Raw genomic sequence first — 15,614 nt, 5'->3', positions numbered from 1 at the left:
ATGTAAAAACCAAACTTACAAGAATTATTAAAGGGAGTGTCGCTGATTGAATTATATTCCCCAAAAAATGTGTGTATCAACTTGGTTAGGCCACGTGTGGTTGTCCTCCGTTTTGTGATTGTAATTTTATGTTAAAGAGGATTAGAGGGGGATTGTAACACCTCCCTGATCCAAGGCAAAGGGAGTTTCCCTGGGGTGTGGCCTGCACCACCTTTTATATCTCAAGAGATAAAAGGAAGGAGGAGCACGCAGAGAGTTGGGGACCTCATATCACCAAGAAAGCAGCACCAGGAGCAGAGCACATCCTTTGGACACGGGGTCCCCTGAGCCTGAGAAAGCCTTCCCCTGGAGCCGATGCCCTGAATTTGGACCTGTAACCTACTAGACTGTGAGAAAATAAATTTCTCTTTGGTAAAGCCATCCACTTGTAGTATTCCTGTCATATTCCCAGGACAGGGAGTCCTTCGGTTTGAGAACAAATAACAGCAGACCACAGCCTGAACCTCGGAAGCAATATCATACCAGCCAGAAATCAACCTAGAAAATGAACTCTCAAGGACTGTCCAAAAGCAAAGAATTACAACAAGGAACCAGAGAGGTTAATCTGTAAATGACGTCAGAACAATAAAAGAGGGAATAAACGGTGTAGGTATAGAACTTTCTAATGGCGAGGAAGGCAAGTTGATACCAAATAATAATAAATTGGTTCAAACCTAGGAAGATAAGGGTAAATTTCAAGGTAACCACAAAGAAAGTTAACAAACCTACTCATCAAAATAAAGAAGAAAAACAAAGTCTCCGTAAAAGCAAAAGAAATGGAAAAAAAATTCACAAACAAAAGGAATTCAGTACAGGAGAGTAGGAGGAGCAAAGAAAACATCAGCACCACAAAAAAAGCACTATAAAAACAACAGCAATAAACATACACCTGTCAGTAATTACAGCGAACATAAATGCCTTAAATGCACCCATAAAGAGACACAGAGTGGCAGGATGGATTAAAAAACAGGATCCATCAATATGCTGTCTATGAAAGACACATCTTAGAAAAAAGACGTAAATTTATTAAAAATCAAAGGATGGAAGAAAATATATCAAAGATTCTATAGAAGAATACTGATATAAGGGGGGAAAATACAAAACAGAGTTTCAAATTCTCATGGAATCAAGAATTTCTGGAGCCACTGAGGTTGGATGAATCCTGAATCTGCTGCCCTGAGATAATCTCTAAACTTTAAACCTTAAACCAAGGCTATTCCTTGAGGTCTTCTTTGAATGAAAAAATACCTTAATTAGTAAAGTATGTCTGCTTTGAGCATTGTGGTCTTTTAAAGAATTATCCACCTGAGATCAAACGGACAATGGCCAACTTGAGAGGTTGGATAGGAACCTTAAGGGGCAGTGAGTTTAAGACAATGGTGGCGGAGGAATTCAGAAAAGGATAGTGAAAATGGTAGCACAACTTGAAGAATGTGATTAATGTTGCTAAGTTGTACATGTAGAAATTGATGAAATATATCTTTGGCTGTGTATACTTTCCATAAAATAAATTAAAAAAAAACAGTACAGGTGCTACACAGAAAAATGGTCAGGCTCAGGATGAAGGGCCTGTGCTGTCAGTGTGGCAGCCAGGAAGTGGTGGCTTCTGGGGGGCCTAAGGGAAAGGATCAGCAGGCCCCATGCTGGCATGTGACCAGCAGAGTGACTTGGGCAGGAGGTGGAAGCACTTGGTGATGCACTTCTCAGGGGAGGCAGCTCCAGTGCCTCAGGACACTCTGTCTCTTTTACGATCAAGAGTGGACTTCCCAGAGTCCTGTACAGCAGCTGAAAGGTGCTATTTCACCCTTGGTTACGGTGGCTCGCACTCCAAGGTCCAGCCTCTCCCCCATGGACAGTGAAGAGCTGAGACCAGTGCCTGTGCTGATGAAGGCTATGGGCCAGGGTGTCTTAGTTAACTAGTGCTGCTATAACAGAAATGCCACAAGTGGATGGCTTTAACAAACAGATGTTTAGTCTCTCACAGTTTAGGAGGCTATAAGTACAAATTCAGGGTGCCAGATCCTGGGGAAGACTTTCTCTGTCCGTTCTAGGGGAAAGTCCTTGTCATCAATCTTCTCTGGGTCTAGGAGCTTCTCAGCACAGGGACCCTGGGTCCAAAGGACATGCTCCAATCCTGACGCTTCTTTCTTGGTGGTATGAAGTCCCTATTTCTCTGCTCCCTTCTCTCTCCTTTTATCTCCTGAAAGATAAAAGGTGATGCAGGCCACACCCTAGGGAGGCTCCCCTTATAGTGGATCAGGCCCATGACCTAAGTAAGGGTGTTGCATCCCATCTTGATCTTTTTTAACATAACCTTATCTTGCCTCATTAACCACAGGCAGAGATTAGGATTTACAACACACGAAAATTACAGTAGATCACAAAATGGTGGGCAACAACACAATACTGAGAATCATGGTCTAGCCAAATTGATATACCTTTTTTTGGGACAAAATACAATCCATAACAGGTGGTTACCTGAAGGAAGGCTGCATGACCCAGCCAGACACTGAGAGATACATAATAAACCCCTCAAACCTGCAGAAGTAGTGTGAGGGATCCTTCAACCTTGTTTACCACCCTCCTTGTGGGACGATCCCATGACAGCCATGCCAAGGACTTGTGTGTTTCCATCTCCTTTTCCTCCTCTGAGGGAAGAAATAGAAGGCTGTGAGTATTCCTCATATCTGCTTGTGTCTGAGACATCCCAAGTAAGTGTTGCACTGGCAGTTGCTCCCTTTCCCCTCCACAGAAGGAGTATCCCATTCCAGTTCTGAGTGTCTACTGTTGCTGTCTGTCTGACTGCCTGGTTAAGAAACTCGCCTCTTACAAAAATGCTTCATGGTGACTGCCCTGACAGGGAGCACAACAGAGAACCCCTGAGGGAGCAGGAGATAAGTGGGATGCAGACTCCAAATTCTCACAAAAAGACCATACTTAATGGTCTGACTGAGACTAGAGGAATCCTGGCGGTCATGGTCCCCAAACCTTCTGTTGGCACAGGACAGGAACCATTCCCGAAGACAACTCATCAGACATGGAAGGGACTGGACAGTGGGTAGGAGAGAGATGCTGATGAAGGGTGAGCTATTTGTATCAGGTGGACACTTGAGACTATGTTGGCATCTCCTGTCTGGAGGGGGGATGGGAGGATAGAGAGAGTTGGAAGCTGGCAAAATTGTCACAAAAGGAGAGACTGGAAGGGCTGACTCATTAGGGGGAGAGCAAGTGGGAGTATGGAGTAAGGTGTATATAAACTTATATATGACAGACTGACTTGATTTGTAAACGTTCACTTGAAGCTCAATAAAAGTTAAAAAAAAATGCTTCATGGTATATTTTTATTTTCCTTACAAAATGAATTAAACCAAAATTTGCTCTTTAGAGCTCAATCAGTTCACCAAGCTTTCCCTGGGTAAGGAGTGCTGGCTGGCTCCATAGACCCGTTACCAGATGTGAACAGCCACGCTGGGACTTTTCCAACATGAAAGTCATGAGCTGACGCTGCCACCTGGAACTCAGACACATGGAATGTACCTGTCCCATGCTCGGATATGGCCTGACCTCTAGTGGCTGTGGTGCTGACAGTCCTGTGCGGGGAGGGTGAGGGCAACAGGTAGTGAGTGACAAGCGCTGCTTGCCAGTCAGGCAAGGGTTCTCAGAATCAGCCTGTTGCCAAATAACCTTTCACCTGGATTTCAATATTTGATCAAGTGATGTAAGTTCTGCCTCTTGGGGTCCAGTAAGTACATGACAATGGATGTGCTCAGAGGTGACTCCCTTCAGTGAGTGCTGGCCCTCAAGTCTCCAAGCACCCGGCCGTCCCTGAAGGAGCTGGGAAGTGTATCCACTACAGAATGGCCATTTTCAATCTCCCAAGGAAAATGGAGAGAGGCCAAGGGTTTGGTGTGGATTGTTTAAAAAAGCACCAGAGCTTTTCTGACATGTGCAAAGCCAATCCAAAATAAAGCTGCGAAGTTAGCGGTGCTGCCTGCATAGCTCGAGTGAGGTGAGGCCCTCGCCCTGCACTGTGCCACGAGGCCGAGATGCCAGCCCTCTCATGGGCTGCTGGGCTCCAGGCAAGTTCCACCTATGCTTTCTTGCCAGTCAAACTAGGCTGCCAGTGGACGGCTATAGAAAATACCAGGCACCCAACACACAAAACTGCTATTTCTCCTCATTACACCACCCTGACACCACAAGCTCAGTCTTCATGCAGCTCAAATCCTGTTTCCAAAGGTGTTGCACTACAAAACTGCCTCTGCCTCTCTGCCTCCTTGCCCCCATCCCGGTGGAAAAGCATCCTACTTAAATTACACAACACTCGGGAAACGACAGCCTGCCTGAGCCCTGTGTCTTAGTCACCGACTGATGCTATAACAGAAATACCACGAGTATTTCTTTAACAAAGAGAAGTTTATTCTCTCACAGTTCAGTAGGCTAGAATTCCGAATTCGAGGCGCTGGCTCCAGGAGAAGGCTTTCTCTCTGTGGGCTCTGGAGGAAGGTCCTTGTCATCAGTCTTCCCTTGGTCTGGGAGCATCTCAGCACAGGAACCTCAGATTCAAAAGATAAGCCCTGCTCCTGGCACTGCATTCTTTCTTGGTGGTATGAGGTCCCCAACTCTGGGCCTGCTTCCCTTTCCTTTATTATCTTTTGAGAGATAAAGGGTGGTGCAGGCCACACCCCAGGGAAACTCCCTTTACATCGGATTAGGAATGTAACCTGGGTAAGGGGGTTACAATCCCACCCTCATGCTCTTCAACATAAAACTACAATCACAAAACGGAGGACAACCACACAATACTGGAAATCATGGCCCAGCCAAACTGATGCACACGTTTTCTGAGTGACATGATTCCAACCACACAATCCTGGAAACCATGGCCCAGCCAAACTGATGCACACGTTTTCTGAGTGACATGATTCCAACCACACAATACTGGAAATCATGGCCCAGCCAAACTGATGCACACGTTTTCTGAGTGACATGATTCCAACCACACAATCCTGGAAACCATGGCCCAGCCAAACTGATGCACACGTTTTCTGAGTGACATGATTCCAACCACACAATCCTGGAAATCATGGCCCAGCCAAACTGATGCACACGTTTTCTGAGTGACATGATTCCAACCACACAATCCTGGAAATCATGGCCCAGCCAAACTGATGCACACATTTTCTGAGTGACATGATTCTAACCACACAATCCTGGAAACCATGGCCCAGCCAAACTGATGCACACGTTTTCTGAGTGACATGATTCCAACCACACAATCCTGGAAACCATGGCCCAGCCAAACTGATGCACACATTTTCTGAGTGACATGATTCTAACCACACAATACTAGAAACCATGGCCCAGCCAAACTGATGCACATGTTTTCTGAGTGACATAATGCACACGTTTTCTGAGTGACATAATTCCAACCACACAATACTGGAAATCATGGCCCAGACAAACTGATGCACACGTTTTCTGAGTGACATGATTCCAACCACACAATACTGGAAATCATGGCCCAGACAAACTGATGCACACGTTTTCTGAGTGACATGATTCCAACCACACAATACTGGAAATCATGGCCCAGACAAACTGATGCACACGTTTTCTGAGTGACATGATTCCAACCACACAATACTGGAAATCATGGCCCAGACAAACTGATGCACACGTTTTCTGAGTGACATGATTCCAACCACACAATACTGGAAATCATGGCCCAGCCAAACTGATGCACACGTTTTCTGAGTGACATGATTCCAACCACACAATACTGGAAATCATGGCCCAGCCAAACTGATGCACACGTTTTCTGAGTGACATGATTCCAACCACACAATACTGGAAATCATGGCCCAGACAAACTGATGCACACGTTTTCTGAGTGACACGATTCCAACCACACAATACTGGAAATCATGGTCCAGCCAAGCTGATGCACACGTTTTCTGAGTGACATGATTCCAACCACACAATACTGGAAATCATGGCCCAGACAAACTGATGCACACGTTTTCTGAGTGACATGATTCCAACCACACAATACTGGAAATCATGGCCCAGCCAAACTGATGCACACGTTTTCTGAGTGACATGATTCCAACCACACAATACTGGAAATCATGGCCCAGCCAAACTGATGCACACGTTTTCTGAGTGACATGATTCCAACCACACAATCCTGGAAACCATGGCCCAGCCAAACTGATGCACACGTTTTCTGAGTGACATGATTCCAACCACACAATCCTGGAAACCATGGCCCAGCCAAACTGATGCACACGTTTTCTGAGTGACATGATTCCAACCACACAATCCTGGAAACCATGGCCCAGCCAAACTGATGCACACATTTTCTGAGTGACATGATTCTAACCACACAATACTAGAAACCATGGCCCAGCCAAACTGATGCACATGTTTTCTGAGTGACATAATGCACACGTTTTCTGAGTGACATAATTCCAACCACACAATACTGGAAATCATGGCCCAGACAAACTGATGCACACGTTTTCTGAGTGACATGATTCCAACCACACAATCCTGGAAACCATGGCCCAGCCAAACCGATGCACACGTTTTCTGAGTGACATGATTCCAACCACACAATCCTGGAAACCATGGCCCAGCCAAACTGATGCACACGTTTTCTGAGTGACATGATTCCAACCACACAATCCTGGAAACCATGGCCCAGCCAAACTGATGCACACGTTTTCTGAGTGACATGATTCCAACCACACAATCCTGGAAACCATGGCCCAGCCAAACTGATGCACACGTTTTCTGAGTGACATGATTCCAACCACACAATCCTGGAAACCATGGCCCAGCCAAACTGATGCACACGTTTTCTGAGTGACATGATTCCAACCACACAATCCTGGAAACCATGGCCCAGCCAAACTGATGCACACATTTTCTGAGTGACATGATTCTAACCACACAATACTAGAAACCATGGCCCAGCCAAACTGATGCACATGTTTTCTGAGTGACATAATGCACACGTTTTCTGAGTGACATAATTCCAACCACACAATACTGGAAATCATGGCCCAGACAAACTGATGCACACGTTTTCTGAGTGACATGATTCCAACCACACAATCCTGGAAACCATGGCCCAGCCAAACCGATGCACACGTTTTCTGAGTGACATGATTCCAACCACACAATCCTGGAAACCATGGCCCAGCCAAACTGATGCACACGTTTTCTGAGTGACATGATTCCAACCACACAATCCTGGAAACCATGGCCCAGCCAAACTGATGCACACGTTTTCTGAGTGACATGATTCAATCCCTGACACCCTGTGCCCTTCCCAGCCCACCAACCTCAGGAGCTTTATCTGAGCAGATTTTGGAGCAGGGGTCAAGATGGTTCCTCCAGGCCTGCGTGTGAGGGTCTGAACCCTCCTGGACACTCCACAGACGCAGGAAAGGAGAAAGCAAACCCAGGGGAAGTCTCCAGGGGCTCCTGGGAGTTTGGGGTCAGCCCCAGCAACGAAGACCACAGGTGCCCCTGCTCGCTCTCCCCTAGGTCCGAGGCCTGCTCACCTGCTGAAGTGGGGGTGTCACAACAATGCGTCTCGTTATAAATCAGAAACACGATCGGATACCTGGGCAGCTCAAGGGCCTCTGTAGTCTCCTGTTCATCCAAACTGAATTATTTAACCCTCCTCAGGATTCACACATACATACAATTTTTACACATAAAAAGCACCTACAAGACTAGCTGGCAGTCCGTGACTGGCCAGAGTCGGGAACAACATTTCCAATACCTGGCTTTTGATAGATTTTTTAAAAATTGGAATGAGTAGAATCTCAATAATTGTAATGCTATAAAGTTTAATTTAAAATACAAGCAGGAAATTCACCAGGTGAAACAAAGCCTTTTTCATCCAGGGAGAAAAACCTACCCCTAAACAAACTGATCACTTCCCTGGAGACAGAACAGGTAGACATCACTCTGCAGGGCAACGCAGCTGTCCAGAAGCCAGGCAAGGTGTTTGTTTCCATTTAATTTATGCACAGAGACGAGGGAATTTAATCTGTGTACCTGAGAAAGCCACGAATATCATGGGGAAGAGTATCGTTGACCTCTCTTAAGAAGTCTGGGCGTGCTGATCTCTTGGGAAACCAGAGTACCTCTGCAAATGGCAACAAAGCCAAGCAAGTCCCTGTGTAAAACCCACTGACCCACGGGTAACCATTCTAGGTTAGTTCACTCTTTATCTGGAAAGGCTTAAAACCTCTAATAAAATATTTAACCCAGGTTTAGGGTTCTGGCAGAGTAGACCTGGGCCCCACTTTAAAAGTCTCGTACAGTCAGCAATCAACCTCAACACTTCAGCATTTCTAAGCTTTAGGATTCTAACTCCTTTCAAGACTTGTTTTTCTAAACTCATGCTATTTATTTTGCATATGCAGATCCTAACTATCTCTGAAATAAGGTTTGAGAGGCTATTCTTATCAACTGGGACTTTCCAGTTTCAACATTACAAAAGTAAGCTGATACCTCCTTTAACTGGTAATTACAATATCTGATTTTCCTACAAGTAGGTTTTTAGACCAAAAATTATAACGGTATCAAATTTAAAAACTGTCCTTGGCAGCAAGAACACCTCTACCTCCACAGAGGCGGCCTGTGGTGGGCGCCAGCCCAGCCCACCCCTCTGTCTGACACCTCCCCTGCCCCACCCCTCACAGCCTGCTGAGATAAGGTGGGTGCTGAGCTATCCCTAACCCTTGCCAGCTGCACGTCCCGAGCCTTGGCTTCCCGCTGCTGACACACAGGCCGCTTCTCCTCTGCCCTCGCCACCTCATGAAGCTGCTGGTAGTGTTCATCCTCGGTGAGTCGGGCGCTGGCACGGGGACCCAAGGATACCCACATCGTGGAGAAATATGGCTACACACAACTGTCTGCAGGAGTCATGATGAAGGAAAGAACCCAGACTCTCGCTATGGTGAACTCACTGAAAAGTACTTTAAGAGGGAAAGACTGTGCCAGTTGAGCTTGTTAAAGAGGGAAATGGATAAGATAACTGCTGCCGATGCCCAGAGAGAAAATTCTTTGCTGATGGGTTTCCAAGGAACGAAGACAACCTTCAAGGTCGGAACAGGACCGTGGGAGGGAAGGCAGATGCATCTCTCGCTCTGTTTTTTGACTGTGATAATCAGATCTGCGGCGAAAGAGTAGAGGTGGGACTGATAACAACAGAGAAAGCTTGGAAATGAGAATTCAGACCCATCTTTAGTCAACGAAGCCAATGACTAACTTATATGAGGAAATGGGGAAAGTCAGGAAAATCAGTGCTCGTAAATCTGTTGATGAAGTTTTTGACAAAGTTGTAAAGATTTCTGACAAAGACTAACTCTACACCTGAAGGGACCCTTGAAATCATGCTTGAATGTTGCTTTGATAGCTGCTATCACAGCCCCTTTTTAAGGCAATTTTGATCTTTCATAATTACAACTCAGCTAATGGCTGGAAGGTATGTAGTAGGACAAATCAAATTTTTTTATCTTAGGGTTTTTTACTTTGTTTTGTTTTTGTCACAAGAGTAGGCAGTGATTTTAGGCTCAACTTTTAGTTATAAACCCACTGCCATATGGTGCTTACTAAACAAAGGATATCAGCTGGTTTTTGCGTTTATTCAAAAAGAATACCCCTTTTATAGTCTGTGCTTTCTGTGAGAAAAACTTTTTAGTGTATGTGTATATCCCCTTATTAGTTACAACGTGTTACGATTAGCGATCTCCAGTTCCTCTTTTTCTTGCAGATTATAAATTTCCAACCTGTTAAGTGAAATTGTGGACCAAATTTCAAAGAAACTTTTTGTGTAGTTACTTCTTGCAAAATGTGTTTGGTAAACTGACTCATAAAATGACTTCCTAGAAGTGTTTTAATATTTATAAAATAACTGACCATTTCCTATAGAAAAATAAGAAAATTTGGGCTTTGTTTTACAACTTGTACAAAGTTGTATGACAGGGCATATTCTTTACTTCCAGAGTTTGGGTTTGGGATATTGGGGCTCAGAGCCTGGCATAATGTCAGCTTTATTTGGACATAAAACTGAGGATAGGTGGCAAGGATCACATCTAATGGCTGTGTTCCTTATGCTCTATTATATACTGTTATTAATCCTCTATTATATAGTGCTATTAAGGTTCTATTATTAGTGTTATTAATGCTCTATTATATAGTGTTATTAATGCTCTATTATTAGTGCTATTAATGCTTTATTATTAGTGTTATTAATGCTCTATTATATAGTGTTATTAATGCTCTATTATTAGTGCTATTAATGCTCTACCATATAGTGGTATTAATGCTCTATTATTAGTGTTATTAATGCTCTATTATATAGTGCTATTCATGCTCTATTATATAGTGTTATGAATGCTCTATTATATAGTGCTATTAATGCTCTATTATTAATGTTATTAATGCTCTATTACTAGTGTTATTAATGCTCTATTATATAGTGCTATTAATGCTCTATCATTAGTGCTATTAATGCTCTATGATATAGTGTTATTAATGCCCTATTATTAGTGTTATTAATGCTCTATTATAGTGTTATGAATGCCATTATTAGTGTTATTAATGCTCTATTATATAGTGCTATTAATGCTCTATCATTAGTGTTATTAATGCTCTATTATATAGTGTTATTAATGCTCTATTATTAGTGTTATTAATGCTCTATTACTAGTGTTATTAATGCTCTATTATATAGTGCTATTAATGCTCTATCATTAGTGCTATTAATGCTCTATTATATAGTGTTATTAATGCCCTATTATTAGTGTTATTAATGCTCTATTATATAGTGTTATGAATGCTATTATTAGTGTTATTAATGCTCTATTATATAGTGCTATTAATGCTCTATCATTAGTGCTATTAATGCTCTATTATATAGTGTTATGAATGCTATTATTAGTGTTATTAATGCTGTATTATATAGTGCTATTAATGCTCTATCATTAGTGTTATTAATGCTCTATTATATAGTGTTATTAATGCTCTATTATATAGTGTTATTAATGATTAAACTGATTTTAACAAAATTCCTGGCAATAGCACCCTGAAACGCATGCACTAGATTTGTGATAAATGATTCAGTTAGAGTTTTAATAACACTTCAAAGACCTTTTTGTTTTTGGTTTTCTTAGACTAAATACAGGTTTAGTATAAAGTCGAAGAAGAAATGCTCATAGTTAAATTTATATTTTGTTTTCTTGAATACTTTTTTCATAGTTATTTGTCTAAGAAGATTTAAAAATCATTGTACTTTGGTCAGAAAAATAATAAATATAACATGAAAATTTTAAAAACTGTCCTTGATACCTGATAAATGTTTAATATCCAGAATATATAAAAAACTCCTACAACTTAACAACAAAAAGACAAAAACAAACAAAAAATGGCCAAAGGACTAGATTAGATTGCTGTTTATCTGGAAAGATGTCAAATCTCCCAATAAAATATTTAAGCCAGTTCTTGGGTTCCAGCAGAGCAGACCTCAGCCCTACTTTAAATGGCCTGCACAGTCAACAACCAACCTTAATACTTCAGCATTTCTAAGCTACTTCCCAAAGCAATCTATAAACTCAGTGCAATCCCCATCAAAATTCCAATAGCCTACTTTGCAGAAATGAAAAAGCCAATAACCCCCATTGTAGCTGAGTCGATTCAGACTCATGGTAACCCTATAGGACAGAGTGGACTTGCCCCTACAGGGTTTCCAAGGCTGTAAATCTTTACTGAAGCAGACTGCCACGTCTTTTCTCCCATGGAACAGGCTGGTGGGTTTGAATCTCAACCTTTTGGTTGGCAGCTGAATGCTTTAACAACTATGCTACCAGGACTTCTTAATTTGGAAGGGCAAAAAAAAAAACAACGAAACCCACTGCTGTTGAGTCAATTCTGACTCAGTGACCGTACAAGACAGAGTAGAACTGCCCCACACGGTTTCCAAGGAGCAGCTGACAGATTCGAATTCCTTTTGGTTAGCAGCTGAGCTCTTAACCACTGCTCCACAAAAACCAAACCCAGACCCACTGCCGTTGAGTCAATTCCAACTCATAGCGACCCTACAGGACAGAGCAGAACTGCCTCATAGAGTTTCCAAGTAGCACCTGGTGTATCTGCACTGTCAACCTTTTGATTTGCAGCTGTAGCACTTAACCATTACGCCACCAGGGTTTCCACTGCTCCACAAGGGACTCTAAATAGCTAAGGCAGTGTTGAAGAAGGTGGAGGACTCACAATGCCTGTTTTCGAAACACACTATAAAACCATAGTAATTAACACAGCCTGGTACTGATATAATAAGAGACATACAGACCAATGGACTAGGATTCAGAGTCCAGAAATAAACCCATAAAGCTATGGTCAGATGATTTTCAAAAAGGATGCTAAGTCAATTCAATGAGGAAGAGTCTCTTCAGTGAATGATGCTGGGAAAACTGGATTTCCACACGAAGCAGAATGAATCAGAATCCATGCCTCACACCATATTCAAAAACAAATCCAAATGGATCAAGGACCTAAATGTGAAAACTGAAACAAAAAAATTCTTAGAAAAAAATACAGGGACATGACTGCAGGATCTAGTTCTTAATAACAGATTATCAGATATGACAACAAAAGCACAAGCAGCAAACAAAGAGATCAATGGAACCTCACAAAAATTAAAGATTTTTGTTATTCAAAGGACTTTGTCAACAAAGTAAACAGACAACTTACAGATTAGGACAAAATTTTGGGGAACCATATATCCAATAAGGGTCTAATATTTAAAAATGTATATATATAAAAAACTTCTACAACTTAACAAAAGACAAACAACCCAATCAAAAAATGAGAATGAACTCGAACAGACGTTTCACCAAAGAGGATGTTCAAAAGGCCAACAAGTACATGAAGACATGCTCAACATCATTAGCCATTATTGCTGTTATTGTGTGCCATTGCGTTGATTTCAAAATTTCAAATTTACCCCTTTAAAAAAAAAAAAACTTCTCCCCCTTTTAATTAAAAATTTCCACAATTCTTGGATCCCATGGTTGCCCCAAACCATCTCCTCCCCCCTAGTCTCCTGTTACTGGACCCCTCTCAAGTGAGAGGGAGATGGGAAAACCTGGAGGCTATTCTATCTCCCTTAGGTGATGCCTTGCTCTGTTTCAGAGTAAGGAGTTTGTCTTAGTTACCTAGTGTGCTATAATAGAAATACAAAGGCATTTTCCAGTTTCCTTACTGAAACAAACTGCACAATTTTGAGAATCATCATTCCCGTGGCAAAGATATTTTCCTCCAAAGTTCAACTGAGATGCAAAATGGCCTGAAATGAATACAGCGAGGTTATCATGAACACATATGCCACAAGTAGAGCTCAAATTAAATCTCATTATTTTAAAGAAAAAAGCACGCAGTCATACACCTGATTCTGTGAGCTTGGGTCGAGAATGACTGACATTCACATTCATGCATCTGTCCCACAGGGAAGGTAACTAGGACGAAAAGAACATTTCATTACAACCCGCATGTTATGGGACAAGATTCTGAAACAACTGGTGTGAGATTACTGAGGGCTTCCTGCTGCCTGATCACGTTCTCCTGGTCAGGCAGCAGGAGGCTCTTCTGTGCCCACTGCCTCAAGGAAGAAATGACAGAACAGAGACAAACAGGGAGACTTTGCTGGTGTTGGAGGTTCAAACGCCTGGTCCCTGGAGAGCAACTGAAACTGAATTTAAGAGCAAGTCTTCCCACCTGGCAGGCAGACGTGGGTTGGGCATGGGTGACAAAGACCCTCTGCAGATAGGTTTGGGGGTATCTGAATACAAATTCACTCCACTACAGAGTCTGGAAGGTGGAAGGAACCCAGAGTAGGAAGGCCGCAAGGTGTGTCTAGGCAGCCAGAATCTCTCCAGCGATCAGAAGCTAAACAATGAATCACGGGAGAGCACGGCAATCAAAAGGAGGGCTGCATGCCAAGGGCCCATTTGAACTAACCACTCAAAAACAGATGTCAAGACATTCCAGTGGTCACCAGAGTAAAGAGATCACAACCCATGCCCTGGTACCAGGAATACCCCTGGAAAGCTGAGATATAATCCCAGGCGTGACCTCTGAATGAATCAATATTAAATTCCCGCCCCCAGCAGAATCTGGGTTCACACAAGAAACCAAAGTGCGTTACAGAGATTACGGTTTGCAATTCACACACAGTACAAAACCTTTGGCTCAAGTCTGCAGCAGCAGGGGGCAATGGACAAAGGGAGGAGGCAGTCAGGGGCTGTGTATACCGACGACCCGTGAGATGGCCATGGGGGAGACGGAGCCCTCCCTTGTTTTACTGAGTGTGGATCAATGTCATATGGTATTAGTGTTTAAGGCTGCTATAGTGCTAAACTGTTTAACTCTTTACATACTCAAACAACCTATTAGGTAAGTACTACAACTATTCCAAATCCACCAAGGCACCTCAGAAGAAAGGGCTGGCAATCTACTCCCCCAAAATAGAAAATCCTATGGAGTACAGTTCTATTGACATTCATGGAGTCGCATGAGTTGGAATTGACTCAATGGCATCTGGTTTTTTAGTTTGGATAAATATTCCACTTAGAAGGTAAGAAGTCACAGGTTTTAGCATATTTGAAGGTGTATCTTTCTTTGATTTATCTTTTCGAAGCTCACAAATAAACCCATTGCTGTCGACTCGATTCTGACTCATAGCGACCCTACAGGACAGAACAGAACTGCCTCTTAGGGTTTCCAAGGAGCGGCTGGTAGATTCGAACTGCTGACCTGTCAGTTAGCAGCCGAGCTCTTAACCACTGGGCCACCAGGGCTCCTTTGAGGCTCATCCAAAAAAACCCATTGCTGATCCTAGAGGACAGAGGAGAACTGCCTCGTAGGGTTTCCAAAGAGCAGCTAGTGGATTCAAACTGCTCATCTCTCGGTTAGCAGCTGAACTACTGTTCCACCAGGGCTCCTATTTGAGGCTCCTAAAACAAAAAACCAAACCCACTGCCATCGAGTTGATTCTGACTCATAGCAACCCTATAGGACAGAGTAGAATTGCACCATAGAGTTTCCAAGGAGCGCCTGGCAGATCTGCACTGCCGATCTTTTGGTTGGCAGACGTAGCACTTAACCACTACGCCACTAGGGTTTCCTTGGGGCTCCTAGGACTCACTAAATCTTTGACATGACATCTTTCGTCAGCTTCGCAAAATTCTTAGCCATTATGTCTTCAGATATTGCTTCTGCTTGGAAGAAAGGTCTAGCGATCTCCTTCCAAAAAAATCAGCCATTGAAGACCCTGTGGAGCACAGTTCTACTATGACAAACATGGGGTTGCCAGGAGTCAGAGTCAATGACAACTGTTCTGTTTTGTTTTTTTAATTGGAGGAAGCTGGAGAAAATACACCTGAGAATTTTATGTACTACTTTTTAACTTCTTGTGAGTTAAAATTATTTCCAAATAAAAAGTTAAAAAAGAAGAATACTGCTTCTGCCCTATTCTCTCTCCTTTCCTTTTC

At 42.8% G+C, this 15,614-nt stretch overlaps 1 protein-coding gene and 1 pseudogene across 1 annotated transcript in view; one reads left to right on the top strand and one right to left on the bottom strand.

Annotated features, from left to right (window-relative positions):
- Nucleotides 1–15,614, bottom strand: part of NINL (ninein like) — a 245,308-nt gene that overhangs the window by 180,977 nt on the left and 48,717 nt on the right. The gene's annotated exons all lie outside the window — the stretch shown is intronic.
- LOC100669196 (UMP-CMP kinase-like) lies at nucleotides 8,616–10,108 on the top strand (annotated as a pseudogene).

Source organism: Loxodonta africana, chromosome 24, assembly GCF_030014295.1.
Source record: "Loxodonta africana isolate mLoxAfr1 chromosome 24, mLoxAfr1.hap2, whole genome shotgun sequence".
Lineage (NCBI taxonomy): Eukaryota > Metazoa > Chordata > Mammalia > Proboscidea > Elephantidae > Loxodonta > Loxodonta africana.
The sequence above is the reverse complement of the archived record's forward strand: the minus strand, read 5'-3'. Positions and strand labels throughout refer to the sequence as shown.